Raw genomic sequence first — 14,866 nt, forward strand, 5'->3', positions numbered from 1 at the left:
GGCATTGTGCCCGACCGGCCTGAGTCCTTCAGGCTATTCGACTGGGCTGCCCATCACGGTCCCACCCTCTGGGCCCTGGGGTGGCTCCTGCTGCGGACCCGGCCGACCAGCACACACCAGCCCTCGCCCTGGCCACGTGCTGACATGGTTGCCGAGCGCTCCCGGCCACGAGTTAACATGCTGAGCTGGCGGGCTGAGGGCTCTGTTCTCTGACGAGCAAGCTGTCGGGACAGGCACCGAGGGCACGTTTGGTGTGGCTCTGCCCTGTGAGAGCACAGCTGGGAGAGAGCACGCCCCAGGAGATGAGTGCCATGTGAGGGAAGCCTGGTGTCCTCAGGCCCCTCAGCCCCTGCCAGGCCCCATGCTGCTCCTAGACACCAATACAGTCCGTGTTGTTGACATTAGAATCGTGTTTCTGCCATTTGCAAGCAAAGAGCTTTGACAAAGACACAGCCTCTCCTCAAGAAATGAAAGCTGGAGCTGCCTTCGATCCAGCAGTTCCACTTCTGGGAATACGTCCAAAGAAACCACCAGCCATTTGAAAGAATGTACGCACCCCATGTTCATCGCAGCGCTACTTACAGTTGCCAAGCTATGGAAGCAACTGGAGTGCCCTCAGTAGATGAGCGGATCAAAAAGCTGTGGTACTTTACACCGTGGAATATTACTTTGCAATAAAAAGAATGATCTCATACCATTTGGACGGCATGGATGGTCCTAGAGGGTGTTATGCTAAGTGAAATAAGTCAGACAGAGAAAGAAAGACACCATGTGATTTTACTTACATGTGGAATATAGAATATATATATAAATAAACAAACAAAACAGAAACAGACTCACAGACACAGAGAACAGACTGATGGCTGCCGGAGGGGAGAGATGTGGCTGAGTGTGAAGGGGAAGGGATTGAGAAGTTCAGATTGGCGGTCACAGGATCTTCACGGGGACGGAAGGCGCAGCGTGGGGAGTCAGTCATGTAATAGCTGTGTGTGGTGCCAGGACGTATCGGGAGGAGCACTTTGTGAAGTATGTGATTGTCGAACCACTGAGCTGTCCACCTGAAACTAGTACCAATAATATTGAATGTGAACTTTAATTGAAAAATTAAAAAGCAAGCAAACAACATAAAAAGCACACCCGGCCTCTGTGCGCCTGGCAGTCCCCAGTTCCTCAGGCTGCTGGCCTCGCCGCGTGCCTCCCGTTCCTGCCTGCTTCCGCACGCTCTCCAGTGCCCGGAGGTGCCCCTGGGCACAGCTGTGAGGAAGGCGGCCCTGGTCCTGCCCCAGGGGACTCGCGGGTGTCATAAGACCTCTCACACTTCTTTCCATCCCCCTGGAGTTTGGGGTTCGGAACCCCAGAATCACCTTTCCCTGTGCCTCGCCCTCCTTTGTTGGTGTCCTTGTTCCCAGCCATTCACATGAACTTGGCTTTTTGTCTTTCTTGACCTATTTTGTTTGTGCCCAACGCCACCCAATACCAAGTGCTAACCTCACTGCTCTGCCTTCATTCTTGGCCTCTGGGCAGCCCAGTGTCTGCCTCTCTCCAGGCTCTGAATCTAACCAGTCACTCTCTTAACCGCTCTATGCCTCAGTTTCCCCATCTGTAAAATAGAGGTAATAATAATAACACCTATTTCACAGGGCATGCTGAGGATTAAATGCTAACTGGGCGCTTCATAGCAGGAAGTCAATATAGAATAGCTGCAGTTATTGTCTGATACTTTTAATTCTAATAAACAGATTTAAATGCACAATCACATTTTTAACATCCTCACCCAAGGATGTTTATTGATGTTTAGAGAGAGAAGGAGAGGGGGAGAGAGAGAGAGACATCGATGTGATAGAGAAACATCAATCCGTTGCCTCCCGTACATGCCCCAACCAGGGATCGAACCCGCAACCTTTTCGTTTACAGGACCACACTCCAACCAACTGAGCCACCCAGCCGGGCTACAGTCACATTTTTATCCTTAGTATTAAGAAAATGATATTTAAAGGCTCTTCTAGATTATAAAGCTTACACATTTTTTAAATTGTTCAGGGTTCTATTGTACAGAAATCTCATGGGGGAAAATGTATTTGCAGTGTATTTCCTATTTGACTTTTTAAAAAAGAATTCAGAAGAAAACATTCCTAGGAATAGACTTGTCTGTGATTCTAGGTAGAATTAAAAGGTGCAGAGACGTGTGTGTGTGTGTGTGTGTGTGTGTGTGTGTGTTCATGTGTGGAAGACAGAGAATGCTGTACTGAATTTAATAAATGGGCTACATGTAAACTTGTGAAGTCTCACCATGTCCGTAAGCCTTTTCTTTTCGGGCCCGACTGCGTTAGGTGCACATTTAAGGTTCCTACACACGGAAACCTGTCCGGCCTGTTCCTCCTCCCTGTGCAGAGCCCTGTGAGCTACTTGAATAGAGCGATACCTGATAGTCTCCGGGCCAAGCAGGGGTGGCAGGGAGGGGCTGCCTCTCCGCTTACTGGGGAGGAAGGCTCCCTCTCTGCTTGAAATTCCCTGTCGCTGGGCCCTTCGCCTTGCCCTTCGCCTTGCCAGGACGGGACCCTGCAGGACGCTGGGCCCCGTGGCATCTGTTTATTTACCATGAAATGAATTACTTGCTGAGTGGACGTAACCGCCCGCTCGGCCAGCTTTGAAATGGGGACATTGGGACGGGATGACAGGTGGGGAGCACCCCCACTCAGGGCTGACACAGCGTCCTCGTTCGGGAGCGCCCAGTGTCTGTGTGCCAGGGAGGCCCGTCCAGGCTACACCGCGGAGACCTCGGGGGCGAGCGGTTCATGCTCACACAGTGAGCAGACCTTCCCTGGCCCCTGGGCTTCACGGGAGACACGCACGGGGTCATCAGGAGAGTCCGCACGTCAGGCTGCTCCTGCGTGTCCCTGGGCGTCCCCTGAGGCCCGGGTGCTGTGCTCCCTGGCATCCTGTGCTTGAGTGGCAGGACCAGAGTCCAGAGCTCCAGTGCTGTACCCCGTGAACAAAGCCAGCCCTCCCCGCATGCATCTCACGGGCTCCTCCTTCCTTTCGCTGCTGCTTGTCATGCACAGAATTAATATTACAGTGAGGTCGGCGGTGGTCCTAGCTGCTGAAGCTAACACCCTCCCTACCTTCATGCCATGGGATGTATCATCTGGGTTGTTCATTTGCATATTAGATGTCTAGGAGGCCTGGAGCTGATAGGGACATTCACGTTGTACGTCTTAAGTTTGATAATTCAATTTATTGGTGCGTCTATGAATTGGGCCCTTCCTCTGTGTAGGATGTTGTGCGAGCCTCCGGGACACAGGTCATACACCCCACCTTGGCAAACCTCCAGGCTCATGGGAGGGCCTCCGGGACACAGGTCATACACCCCACCTTGGCAAACCCCCAGGCTCATGGGAGGGGATTGTTAACGATCTAAGAAGCGGAGAAGGCACCAACTCCCCGGCTTCCCAAGGAACAGGCCTCAGGGACTCGGGCGCCCAGGGAGGGCCGCAGGCTCCCGGTGCCCTCTGGGGAATGTCCTGCTTGAGCCCAATCTGCACTGGCTTCCTCCTCGGGCAGGCAGCGAGGCAACCAGGTTTCCCAGAAGCCCCTCCCCCTTGGGCCGAATCACCAGGACTGGAGTGCCCTTTCCTACACATGCAGGTGGGGAGGGCACTGGGATTACTGTGAGTGGCTTAGGCTAATCGTGGGTAGAACGGATCCTGGCAATTGCCCCTGACCACAGCGGTCAGACAGACGTGAGAAATGGGACATTTGCTGCAGTGTATACAGCCCGTGCTCTGCGGGTGTCTGTGAGCCTCCGGAAGATGGCTACCCATGGCCTCCCAGGCCCCATCCTGTACTGATGGGGAACTTCCCTTTGCTCAGCGGGAGCTTTTCTGATGTGTGGATTCTAGTGAGTGGCTCTGTGCTCTTCCTCTGGGTAACGCTCTCTCCTCCCCAGGGTACTGGGAGGTGCCCTAGGAGATTATGGGAAACAACAATAAACACGGTGTGAGTTTTTAGAAAGAAAAGCAAATCCGTATTCCGAAAAAGAATATAAAATCCATGGACTCTATGAGATGAAACAGGTGAATTCAGTTTCTGGTTGCTACAGTTGCTCTGGGACCTGCCCCTGGCCCCGGTGAGGCATGGCGTTTACTTGGGTGGAATAGTTGAAGGGGGCCGTCTCCATACGTGTTCGCTGTTCTGGGTGGAAGTTAAATTAATCTGGATGCTCTCCTTCCCCCAGAAGTGCATTTCAGTGATCGTGGGTTTTTGAAAATCCTTCTCCAGCTTGAACAGAACCTGATGTTTATGGTAGTTGTACCTTATCATGTAAATATAATGCTTGCATTTTATGTATTTCCATGCAAATATCTGAAGTTGGTTATTTTAATTCTTCGTCCTCTCTGAGCCTGTCTAGTAGCGTGTATGGGAAACGGCACCCCACCTGGGAGTAAAGAACGCCAGTGACTGTTGCAGCCTCATCTCGCAGTTCACCAGTTAACAGACGCAACTGTTCTGTTTTAGAAAGAGAAACAGAGAACAAATCCTCAAGGCAAACGAGTGCATCTCCTCCTGCTCCCAGCATGCCCTGACGTCGGACAGGCACAGCTGGTTTCGGAGTGTCCTAAAGCGCTTGGAGAGGGCTTTGGGGGACTAAGCCACTTAGGAGGACAAATATGGCTCAGATCATCCCTGCTGCCCCTGTCCACCGACTTCAATCAGGTCACATTAAAATTAAGTCAGTGCTGCTCCAGAGACCTTACCCATCGCCTTCCTCCTTAGCCCGCAGCGCCCCAACGCTTAGAAATACCTCACACGTAAGCCATCTGGAGGTCTTCCTGGCCTCAAGCTTGTTACCCCAGAGTGGTTGGTTTTCGTCCGGTGATTGGCTCTAATCCAATACCAGTCGCATTTCTCTACTCCCTTCTTTTTGGAAAATGCTTCCAGACCAGTGGTTCCCAACCTTTTTGGCCACGCCCCCCCTAAGCATCTCTAAAATCCTGATGTCCCCCCCCCCCCCGTGACATATCATTCTTATTATTCAAAAAGTGAACTCCTATTCACGTGGAGGATGCCTAAAAGGCCATTCACTTGGTCTAAACAAGCTTCCAAAGAACATGGCATCCATGAAAGAGAAAAATAAAAGAATGGAAGGACACTTGAAGTACTGAGGAGGAAATCACTAAGAAATTATTTAAAAAATAATAACATGAAGTGATATGAAAAAATAGCAGATAAAGTTTCAAAACATATAATAGAGAGCTGAAATGCATAAATATGTCACAATATATATTTACATACTATATATGAGTCCCTCAAAGCCATAAGAAATGCAAAAAGTCACTGTTAATAACTCATTCTCAAATTGCCCCCCTTAAAATTCAAATTGCCTTCCTGTGGGCCGTGTGCCCCACGTTGGGAACCACTGTTCTAGACCAGAGTCGGTTCTAAGCTTTATTGTTCTGGGCTCCCAATAAATTTCAAGCTCTCTTTCAAATTGCATCTTTTTTTTTTAATGAGTAAAGTCCCTCCATTTGTAGGGCCGTGGGTAGTTTAACTTTTCCATGTAAATGTAAACTCACTTAGCAGGCTTAGTGGGTGCCCACTGTGAGCCTTTGCCCTGCTAAGCCATGGAGATATACTGGTGACAAGATAGTGGTCCCTGCACTCATGGAGGTTATGGTCTGGTGGCAAAATCAGGCCTTAAGCAGGCAATTTCCAATGTGATGCGTGTTCAGAGGGAAAGACTGAGTTGCTGGGAGGGAGTGCTAACCTGCTCCGGGAGATCAGCGTCCAACCTAAGGCTGAAAAGATAAGTGGGAGTTCACTGGGTGAGATCAGGGGGTGGAAGAGTGTTCAGGACTGAAGGAACAGCACATGTGAAGAGCCTGAGGCTAAGAGTTAGACCCAGAAGGCCAGCATTGCCTTCTGTAATGAGGCAAAACATGGAAGAGAAACACAGACAAAAACCTCACGGGTTAGTCAGAGTGACAGAGTAATCCTGCAATTTGGATCTCATAATTTGGATTATTTACTGATATAACCATCATTACCCTAAACAAGTTGAAACTTCAGCCAGGTTGAGTGAATATAGATAGAGATGAGGCTGCTGGGATTCCTGTTTCGCCGTTTCCTTGACTTGAAGGGCACTGGAGCGGATGGAGTTGAAGTGCCGGGCCTCATGGGGACTCGCCCAGGTTTCTCAGCAGATTAAAACCTGAAGCTCTGCGCCACACACACTCCCACGGAAGCTGGGCCACACGCCACCGGTCTTCCAAACTGTGGGGCGTGTGGTGAGGGACATACCAAATACGCACCCCCGTGGCAACGGATGACAAGCAATGTCGCTTGCTGCTTAGCGATGTGTGGGACATGGGGGCTGTCCGGTGGGAGCAATCAGGGGTCACTGGATTAGGGCTCTTCCATGAAGGCTCCTTTGTTCCAATTTTTTTTCTTCCTTTAAATCCAACTTTACTGTATACCTTGGGTGACTTCTCTAGAAGCGCTTGAGTTCTGATTTCATTGCATCAGTTTTCCCTGCTATTTCTTCGTGCTTTTTAAACAACCTTTTCACACAAACAGCATGATGTGTACGTCGGGAGGACAGAGGGTGCCTGGGGGGCTGTACAGGACACTCCCGGCATCGTGCTGGCCTTTGGGAAGGGGCGGCGCAGGGCTGCGGTTCACTCTCAGAGCCTTTGCTGCGGCTTCTACGCAAGGACTCTCCATGGAGCTAGTGCTCCCCAGGCGGAGCCAGGCTGGATTGGAGCCCATACCCTGCCTGGGCCGGTGTCCTGGCAGCAAACAGCTAGGACAACCTTACAGGCCGGCAGAGGCCACATTTCGTTCACCAAAAAGCCTCTTGTATGATTTCACATGCATTCCAAAGTCAGAAATTAAAAGGCATGTGTGCTGCTACAGAAACCCAGGAGAAGCGAGTCCCCCTCCCAAGCAGGCAACAGTCATCCCGTGATCCCAGCTCCTGATCGCCTGTCAGGGACCCGAAGTCTTTCCCTCCGGTTTCGCACGCCTGCAGGCTCACAGTGGAGCTCCTGGGCAATGCTTTTTCCCTGCTACTATTTGCACTTTGTTTTGTATAATAGACTTTTTTAAAAAAATAACAGGAATTTGAACACCATTTTAAAAATATGGGAATTGTGTGCTCATCGTAGAATATTTAACAATGTAGGTAGAGGGTTGAGATGTGTTCTGTGGGTTTTGCCCTGTTGTGGTAACAGGTTTACTGGGGTATGTTCTGATATCTTAAAGTTCACCTGCTTAAAGTGTGCAACTAATGGCTTCCAGTATATTCAGAGTTGTGCATTCATCACTAATAACTGGAAGATTTTCATTGTCTGAAAATTAACGGTGCCCATGGGCAGTCAGTTCCCGCTTCCCCTACCCTCTCCAGCTCCCTTGGCTCCAAGCAACCTATCCTGCTTCCTATCTCTACGGATTTGCCCAAGCTGGACTTTTACACCAGAGGAATCCCACCATGTGTGTCTCTTCTGACATTATATGACTGGCTTCTTTCACTTCGCTTAGTGGTGTTGAGATTCGTCCATGTTGTAGCATGTATCAGTATTTCATTCCCTTTTATAAAATTTATTTTTTATTGACTGCTTCATTGATAATTATTCCTTATTTATTCTACTCTCATGCCACAAAATTCCTCCTCTGTAAGTGTGCTACTCGGTGGTTTTTCGCATATTCACAAGGTGGTGCAGCTGCCATCACTGTCGACCCCAGACCATTTCCATTTCCCCAGAGAGAAACCTCATGCCTGTTAGCAGTCACCACTCATCTCCCAACCCCCCACCCTACCCCGTGGCCCCCAGTAATCTACTTTCTGTCTCTGGAAATATGGCCTTTGGGCCTGACTTCTTTTACTTAGAATAATGTTTTCAGGATTCATCTATGTTGTCACATAAGTCAGTACTTCATCTATGTTGTCACCATCTCAAGCAGGAATCAAGGAATATGTTCACAAAATTCTCATGTTGTTCATCCCTTCAAAGAAGGAAATCTTTTTCAAAACTCTTTAGAATGCTTCTTTTTCTATCTTATTGCCAGAATGAGGTGTCAGGCCTTCCCTCAGACCAATCACAGTTGATCCTGGGGGCATGGAAAATGGCCACCCACAAAATCAGTCTCTAACAAGGCGGGGAATGCTGATGGATAGGCAGCCAACACTCTCTACCAAAATATATAAACATTCAAAGAAGAAGCCAAGATTATCTGTAAGGCCACCAAAGTGAGAGAATAATGGAAACTTTTTAAAAAATATACTTTTATTGATTTCAGAGAGAGAAGGGAGGAGAGAGAGAGAGAGAGCGAAAGAGAGAGAGAGACATCAATGATAATAGATAACCATTGATTGGCTGCCTCCTGCACACCCCTCACTGGGGATCAAGTCCACAACCAGGCATGTGCCCTGACCAGGAATTGAACCATGACCTCCTGGTTCATAGGTCAGTGCTCAATCATTGAGCCACACCAGCCAGGCAATGATGGAAAGTTTTCAGGGTGAGAAGGTCTACCATACATTTCTTTGGTGCAGACTCTGTCTGAAGTAAAATCCCTGTTTTCTTTTTCTGTTATGGAGTCAAGACAAGATCATAGCTCTTTTGTTCATTCCTTTCAAACACTGCTAGGAGCTGCCTGAACTCTTGGTCTGAAGAATACACGACCGTGTTCTCAACTTTATAAAATGGCCATAGGCCTTGAGGCCTGTAGCATGCTGATTTTGTCTTCTTTATCTTCTCATAGACATTCATTTAGTAGTTGAGAACAATACAGTATTACTGTCAACTTTAAGTTAATTTTTGGATAACAAAATATAAGAAATACTTTTATGTCTCCGCCCCCCCCCCCCCCCGCCATTTTCTTTTTGAATGCTGCTTTGCTTTTATTTCACTCTTGCTGCTAAGGCCCAAATAGTTGAAATTCCTAGCAACAGGCCTTCCAAACGTTCTGTATTTTTCAGTAGTAATGGGAAAATGATCTATTTTTATAACTTATTGCCCATGTCTGCTTGACGGCCAGAGTATAATTGGCCTTGAGAGTATTTGCCGCTTTGCAAGGCATTGATCTTGGCTGATTTTAGTTTTTCATTTTACTGCGGTTATCTGCACATCAGTGGAATGGTGGCTCATTGAAGAGTCAAACTTTTTCATATAGCTTTTCATTTTTCTTCTATCATTACTTGTATAGCAGTGAAGATTCATTGGGTGTCAAGTAACTACTCTCTCATCTCCCATTAAAAACAATTGTTACTTTGTCATAGATTTTTCTCTTTCTTCTCATTGTTGTTTTATTCTTATTTAAATTGGGTAAACCTAAAGGGTGGATATTTTGTCACCTTCAGTTAATGGAGTAATAAGTAAGTCCATCTCTATCTTATATATTTTTATATGAAGCCGAAGTGAACAGTAATTTATAAAGGAAATTGTCCTTTTGTCTCTCAATAAAAGTAGGACTGAAAAATTAACAGCTACACCTCTTAAAATGCTTTTAAGTGATTTTCACTGCTCTTCAGCAAACTGCCCAGCTTCTCAGCGCCTCAGTTTCTTTGTCATGAAATGAATCCAGTGGTAACTTTCTCCACTGCACCTTGGGAGGAGACATAGGGACCAATGACGCCCGCCGTATGGGAAGCTGCCCTTTTAATGTAGAAATAAAGGGTGCTCTGTAGACCAGTGCAGAACTGTTTCTGTCATTGTTGATGTGCATGTAACTTAGGTGACAAATACGGGAGTGGGAGGCAAGTGAAAAGATTGAAACTTCCTTTAAAGAAGAGAGTCAGCCCTTTCCCTCTGGTCTAGGCAGGCTTCCTGGGAGCCAGCATCCCAGCGCCTTCATGCCTCCCGGGGAGTTCTGGCTAGAATTCCCATATCTTCATGCCTCCCGGGGAGTTCTGGCTAGAATGTGCGTATCTGCTCAGTGGATTAACTAGTAAACATGGGTGCAATGCAGAGCCTACCGTGTTGCCGTGTTGCACTTCTCTATACAATAAAGGCAGCACCCGTCCTTTTTCCCCTGAGCAAGGAGAATTCGATTCAATAAAATGACACAGGAGGTTTTCGAAGATGGGAAGGTTTTGTTGTTTCCTTTTTGTTTTTTCTTCCAGGAGCGTGCCAACGAAGAGAAGTTGGGTAGCTGCCTTAGTGCTCGGATATTGTTTAGCTGTAGTGCTTTTAGCCCTTGATGATGCCAGAGAGCTGTTCAGAGTCGTGAAGGCAGCTGCTGAGCTCACGCCTCCCTCTGGCCCTGGCCTCCGATGCCCGCTGGCTCCCTCCCTCCAGGACCCACTGCTCCCCGCTCCCTCCCAACTCCTGCTGGAGGCCAGGACCAAGGATGCACCTTGCTGGCCGCCAAAGGGAAAGAGGGGAGAGAGCAGGTGCCGGGGGAGGAGCCAGACCAGCCAGCCTCTGGTCAAGTGGAATTGAAATGGGAGGAGTCTCCCCACAAGCCCTCCTGCCTCCCTGGGCCGGGGGTGGAAGGGGCAGGCCATGCAGGCGCCTCTGCCCACTGGGCAGCTCGACCAGAGGCCTCAGAGGTGCTTGCTATGAAGGGGGCACCTCTGCCCACCAAACTCTCAGCCCATGGTGCCAGGGGTGCAGACATATGTTGACCCCTTCAGCTTAGTAGTGGAGACTTTTCCATGATCCACCGTAAGCCCTTCTCCGGCCTGGAGCTCCCAGCTGGGCTTCTAGCCCTGGTGCCTCCCAACATCCCTCCTGCGCTTCCCTCTCAAGCGTCAGGAATCCCACCCGCCTTGCCCTGAAGCCCAGTCTGTACTGCCAGCCCCCTGCTCAGCCTCCTCTCCGCGCCCGTCACCCGTCACCCGGGAGGCATCTCACTCCCAGGCCCTGGGTCCGGCCACAGCCCCAGCGCAGGGCGGCTCCTTGGGTCCCTGCTCCGAGGCCGCCCACCCGCCACGCAGGCAGCCGCCTTGCTGTTTCGCACGCGCATCCCACAGACTCGCTCTCCTGGGTGGAGGGCGGACGCCGGCCACCATTTTCAGGGACTGGGACTGTGTATTTGGGGATGGAGGGGCTTCTTTCTGTATTCTCTCTTGAGACAAGGAGTCATTCATGTTCAGTGCAATAAGCATGTATTGATCGCCTGCTCTGTGCCAGTCACCGAAGAAACAAATATGAATAAGACCCACTCCCTCTCCCTGCAGCCTCTGCGTGGGGGCGGCTGCCACACGTGGGGCCCTCAGAACCGAGCCCTTGCTGCTGTCACGGTGGCTGGGCAGCGCCGCATGCAGTGGGCGGGTCCCCCTCCTCACCTTCCAAGGCGAGGGCCCTGCGCACAGGGAGGCCATCCGCTCCCCCTGCACCGCCGTGGCCGCCACCGCGCAGGCAGCGGGGAGAGTGGCTGAGCGGGGCCTGCGGGCGGGCGCCAGGAGAGCCTCCCCGCAGCCCGGCGCCCAGCATCGCACCGCCACGGGGTCTTCTTTCAGGGCACGGGGAGCTGCACCCCCACCCAGGAGCCTCTAATGCAAAAGAAATAATTAATCTGGAAGTTGAAGCCACAAACTATTGAGTAGCTTCTGTTGCAAGTTACAGTCCTCGTTGCTATGGTAAATATTCCAGAGGGTGAGGAAGTGGAGTCTCAGTTCTGCCAGCGGGAGGGCATTGGGCCACAGCCTGCCTTTGGGGAGGAGCAGCCAGAGGGAAGCGCGTTTCCCACAGAAGCTGGAGAGGAAGCGCGGAGTGCGGTGCTGACGGCCGGACGGCCTCCTGGGGGAGAGTCGCTCTGTCGCTCTGTCCTGGGGACTGTCCTGGGCGTTGTAGGGTGTCAGGCAGCGCCCCAGGCCTCTGTTCACTAGACGCCACTAGCCCCTCCAAGCCCCCAAAAATATCTGCGGACATTGCAAGTGAGGGGGGTGGGGGGCGATGCAGACCGGGCCCTGGTGAGAGCCACTGACCCAGACCAATGTCAAGGGTGTGTCTGGGATCAGTATTTCCACGTGGCGAGTCCATTTCAGGAACGATGCCACATTGGTCGTCCTTTTCTCCACACTACACACCTGGTTCCACCGCCCCGCACTCAGTGCCTCTAACACCCTCCCCACCCCTCTAACATCCCCATCCTTCTAACACCCCCTGTCCCTCTAACACCCCCATCCCTCTAACACCCCCCTGTCCCTCTAACACCCCCCTGTCCCTCTAACACCCCCCTGTCCCTCTAACACCCCCATCCCTCTAACACCCCCATCCCTCTAACACCGCATCCCTCTAACATCCCCCGTCCCTCTAACATCCCATCCCTCTAACACCGCATCCCTCTAACACCCCCCTGTCCCTCTAACACCCCCATCCCTCTAACACCCCCCTGTCCCTCTAACACCCCCATCCCTCTAACACCCCCATCCCTCTAACACCCCCTGTCCCTCTAACATCCCCATCCCTCTAACACCCCCTGTCCCTCTAACACCCCCCTGTCCCTCTAACACCCCCTGTCCCTCTAACACCCCCATCCCTCTAACACCCCCCTGTCCCTCTAACACCCCCATCCCTCTAACACCCCCATCCCTCTAACATCCCCATCCCTCTAACACCCCCATCCCTCTAACACCCCCATCCCTCTAACATCCCCATCCCTCTAACACCCCCTGTCCCTCTAACATCCCCATCCCTCTAACACCCCCCTGTCCCTCTAACATCCCCATCCCTCTAACACCCCCCTGTCCCTCTAACACCCCCTGTCCCTCTAACACCCCCATCCCTCTAACATCCCCATCCCTCTAACACCCCCATCCCTCTAACATCCCCATCCCTCTAACACCCCCCGTCCCTCTAACACCCCCCCATCCCTCTAACACCCCCCGTCCCTCTAACACCCCCTGTCCCTCTAACACCCCCATGCCTCTAACACCCCCATCCCTCTAACACCCCCATCCTAGAGCTTCAGCAGTTCCTGCAGGGAGGACAGCTGCTTGGCTGACCAGTGTCAGTGTTGATGGGGGCGGGACAAGGTGTGTGTTTCCGCCTTGCACCAGCTTTGAGCACATGGCTGGGAGTCCAGGGAGAGGTTGGCATGGTGGGAACAATTGAGCTTCAAATGGCTTTGGGAACTGGAACAAGCGTGGCAGAACTCCTCCTCCAAACAAGTCAACAGCTTTAACACCCAATACCCAGAAAGGGGGAGGAAAGCAGATATTGGCAATTAGTTGAAATTCAAAAACAAAACAAAACACATTGTACTTAAACCGCTGTATCTGATCACCGAGAAATGAAAAGTCCCTGATGGTGTTGGCGGTGGCAGTTTACCCTTTGCCTCCACTACACTAAACATTTTACTCAGAATCGTTTATTTAATCATCTTCCAATCCTGTGGAGTGAGTCCTGATGTCACCCCCACCTGTAGACGAGGGTATGGAGGCCTGGTGGGTTGAAGAGCTTGCTCAAGGCCCACAGGGCTTCCAGAGCGCGGGTGGCGTCAGATGCATCTCTGTTAGGAGACTCAGCTCCTAAATGCCATGCCTACAACAGCGGTTCTCAAACTCTCGCACAAGCAGGAACCCCCCGAGGCTGCATGAGAAGACAGGCCCTGACCGCATGCCTAGTTTCTGATTCTGGAGCAGCCTGAGGACTAGCATCTCAAGCAAGTTCCCAGGGGACGTTGCCGATGCTGCTGGCTCCAGGACTGCACTTTGAGAACCCCTAGTTTACCAATCCTGTTTTCTAGAAAAGAGAGTCAGCACTGACTTTGGAAACCCTGCGTGGAATGACTGAGGTTGGAGTTGAGCACTGACATTAGACCTGGCATGGCAGGTAGCAGCCACGGGTTTCCAGGGCGTCCCTCCTGAGGGAGAGGCGGGTGGAGAGCGGACGGGGCCTGGAGACAGGGCACCGCCTGTTGCAGGCTTCTCCTGGGGCCCCTGGGCCGCTCGGCACTTCCGAGAACACAGTCGCACTGCATCGTCACAGCAGAAACGCACTGGGACAGTTAGGCCACTCCTGAAGTTCAGTAGCTTCTCATTACAATTACGACCCTTCTTTTCAAAGGCTCCTCACTTGATTCTCTTCGATGCAGTGAGACCTGGTGTGTTCTGGTTCTGGGAGCACGGGCCGATGGAGGGTACCTTCAGAATGCAAACCCCAGAGCCCCGAGGGCAGGCCCCCTCTGAAGAGAGATTCGCAGAGCTTGGGTCCGATCAACAAATCCAACAAACACTCCTGGGCGATTTTATTAGCAATAAAAAGAAGAAAAAGGTAGTGAATGAAGAACTCTCATTTCAAAGTTTCTTGGTAGTAGTCACTCTGAGAACAGCATGCAGGTTGAGGACAGGTTTGTGTGTTCTTTGGACTGAGTTTCACCTGAAGTAGGATCCCAGCCGCACATGTGAAACCTGAGATCAAGGCGCTTGCTTGTCGATAACCTGTCGGGAGCTTCTGAGCTGGTGCAGGAGAAAGGCTTTGGCACCGTCCTTACCTTCCCGCCACTTCACAGCAACGATACAGCCACGAGTGGGGCTGCCAGGAAAATACAGACCATCGTCTTACAGGCGGCTTCAGGCACCCCTGGGCCTCCCTGGGCTGCGATGGCTTTGCTAGGAGAGCAGTTTCGTTCCAGGGACTGAAACCCGCACAGGTTCTCGGGAAGATAGGACTGGTGGTGTGGGGGTGTTCGCGGCCCCTTTCCACAAGCCTGCGGCGATATCAATCCTGGGGGTTCTTAAAAGCAAACTTAACTGTCTGGTGACTTGGGGTGGAACAGTTCCTCCGGCTTTGAGTCCAGAATAAACTGCCTGTGCGGGTTTGTGCTGGCAGCTGCTGCTGGGCTGTCTGGCTGGGTTTTCCAGAATCAAGCCACAGATTCTCTTGTGAGCTTCTGTTTCCCAGCAAATAGTAACTGGAAG

General features: G+C 51.2%; 1 protein-coding gene across 1 annotated transcript in view; it reads left to right on the forward strand.

The window, feature by feature from the left end:
* FRMD4B (FERM domain containing 4B) overlaps positions 1–14,866 on the forward strand; it is a 199,495-nt gene that overhangs the window by 12,943 nt on the left and 171,686 nt on the right. The window lies entirely within an intron of this gene.

Source organism: Myotis nattereri, assembly GCF_964212035.1.
Source record: "Myotis nattereri genome assembly, chromosome: 14".
In the NCBI taxonomy this organism is placed as follows: Eukaryota; Metazoa; Chordata; class Mammalia; order Chiroptera; family Vespertilionidae; genus Myotis; species Myotis nattereri.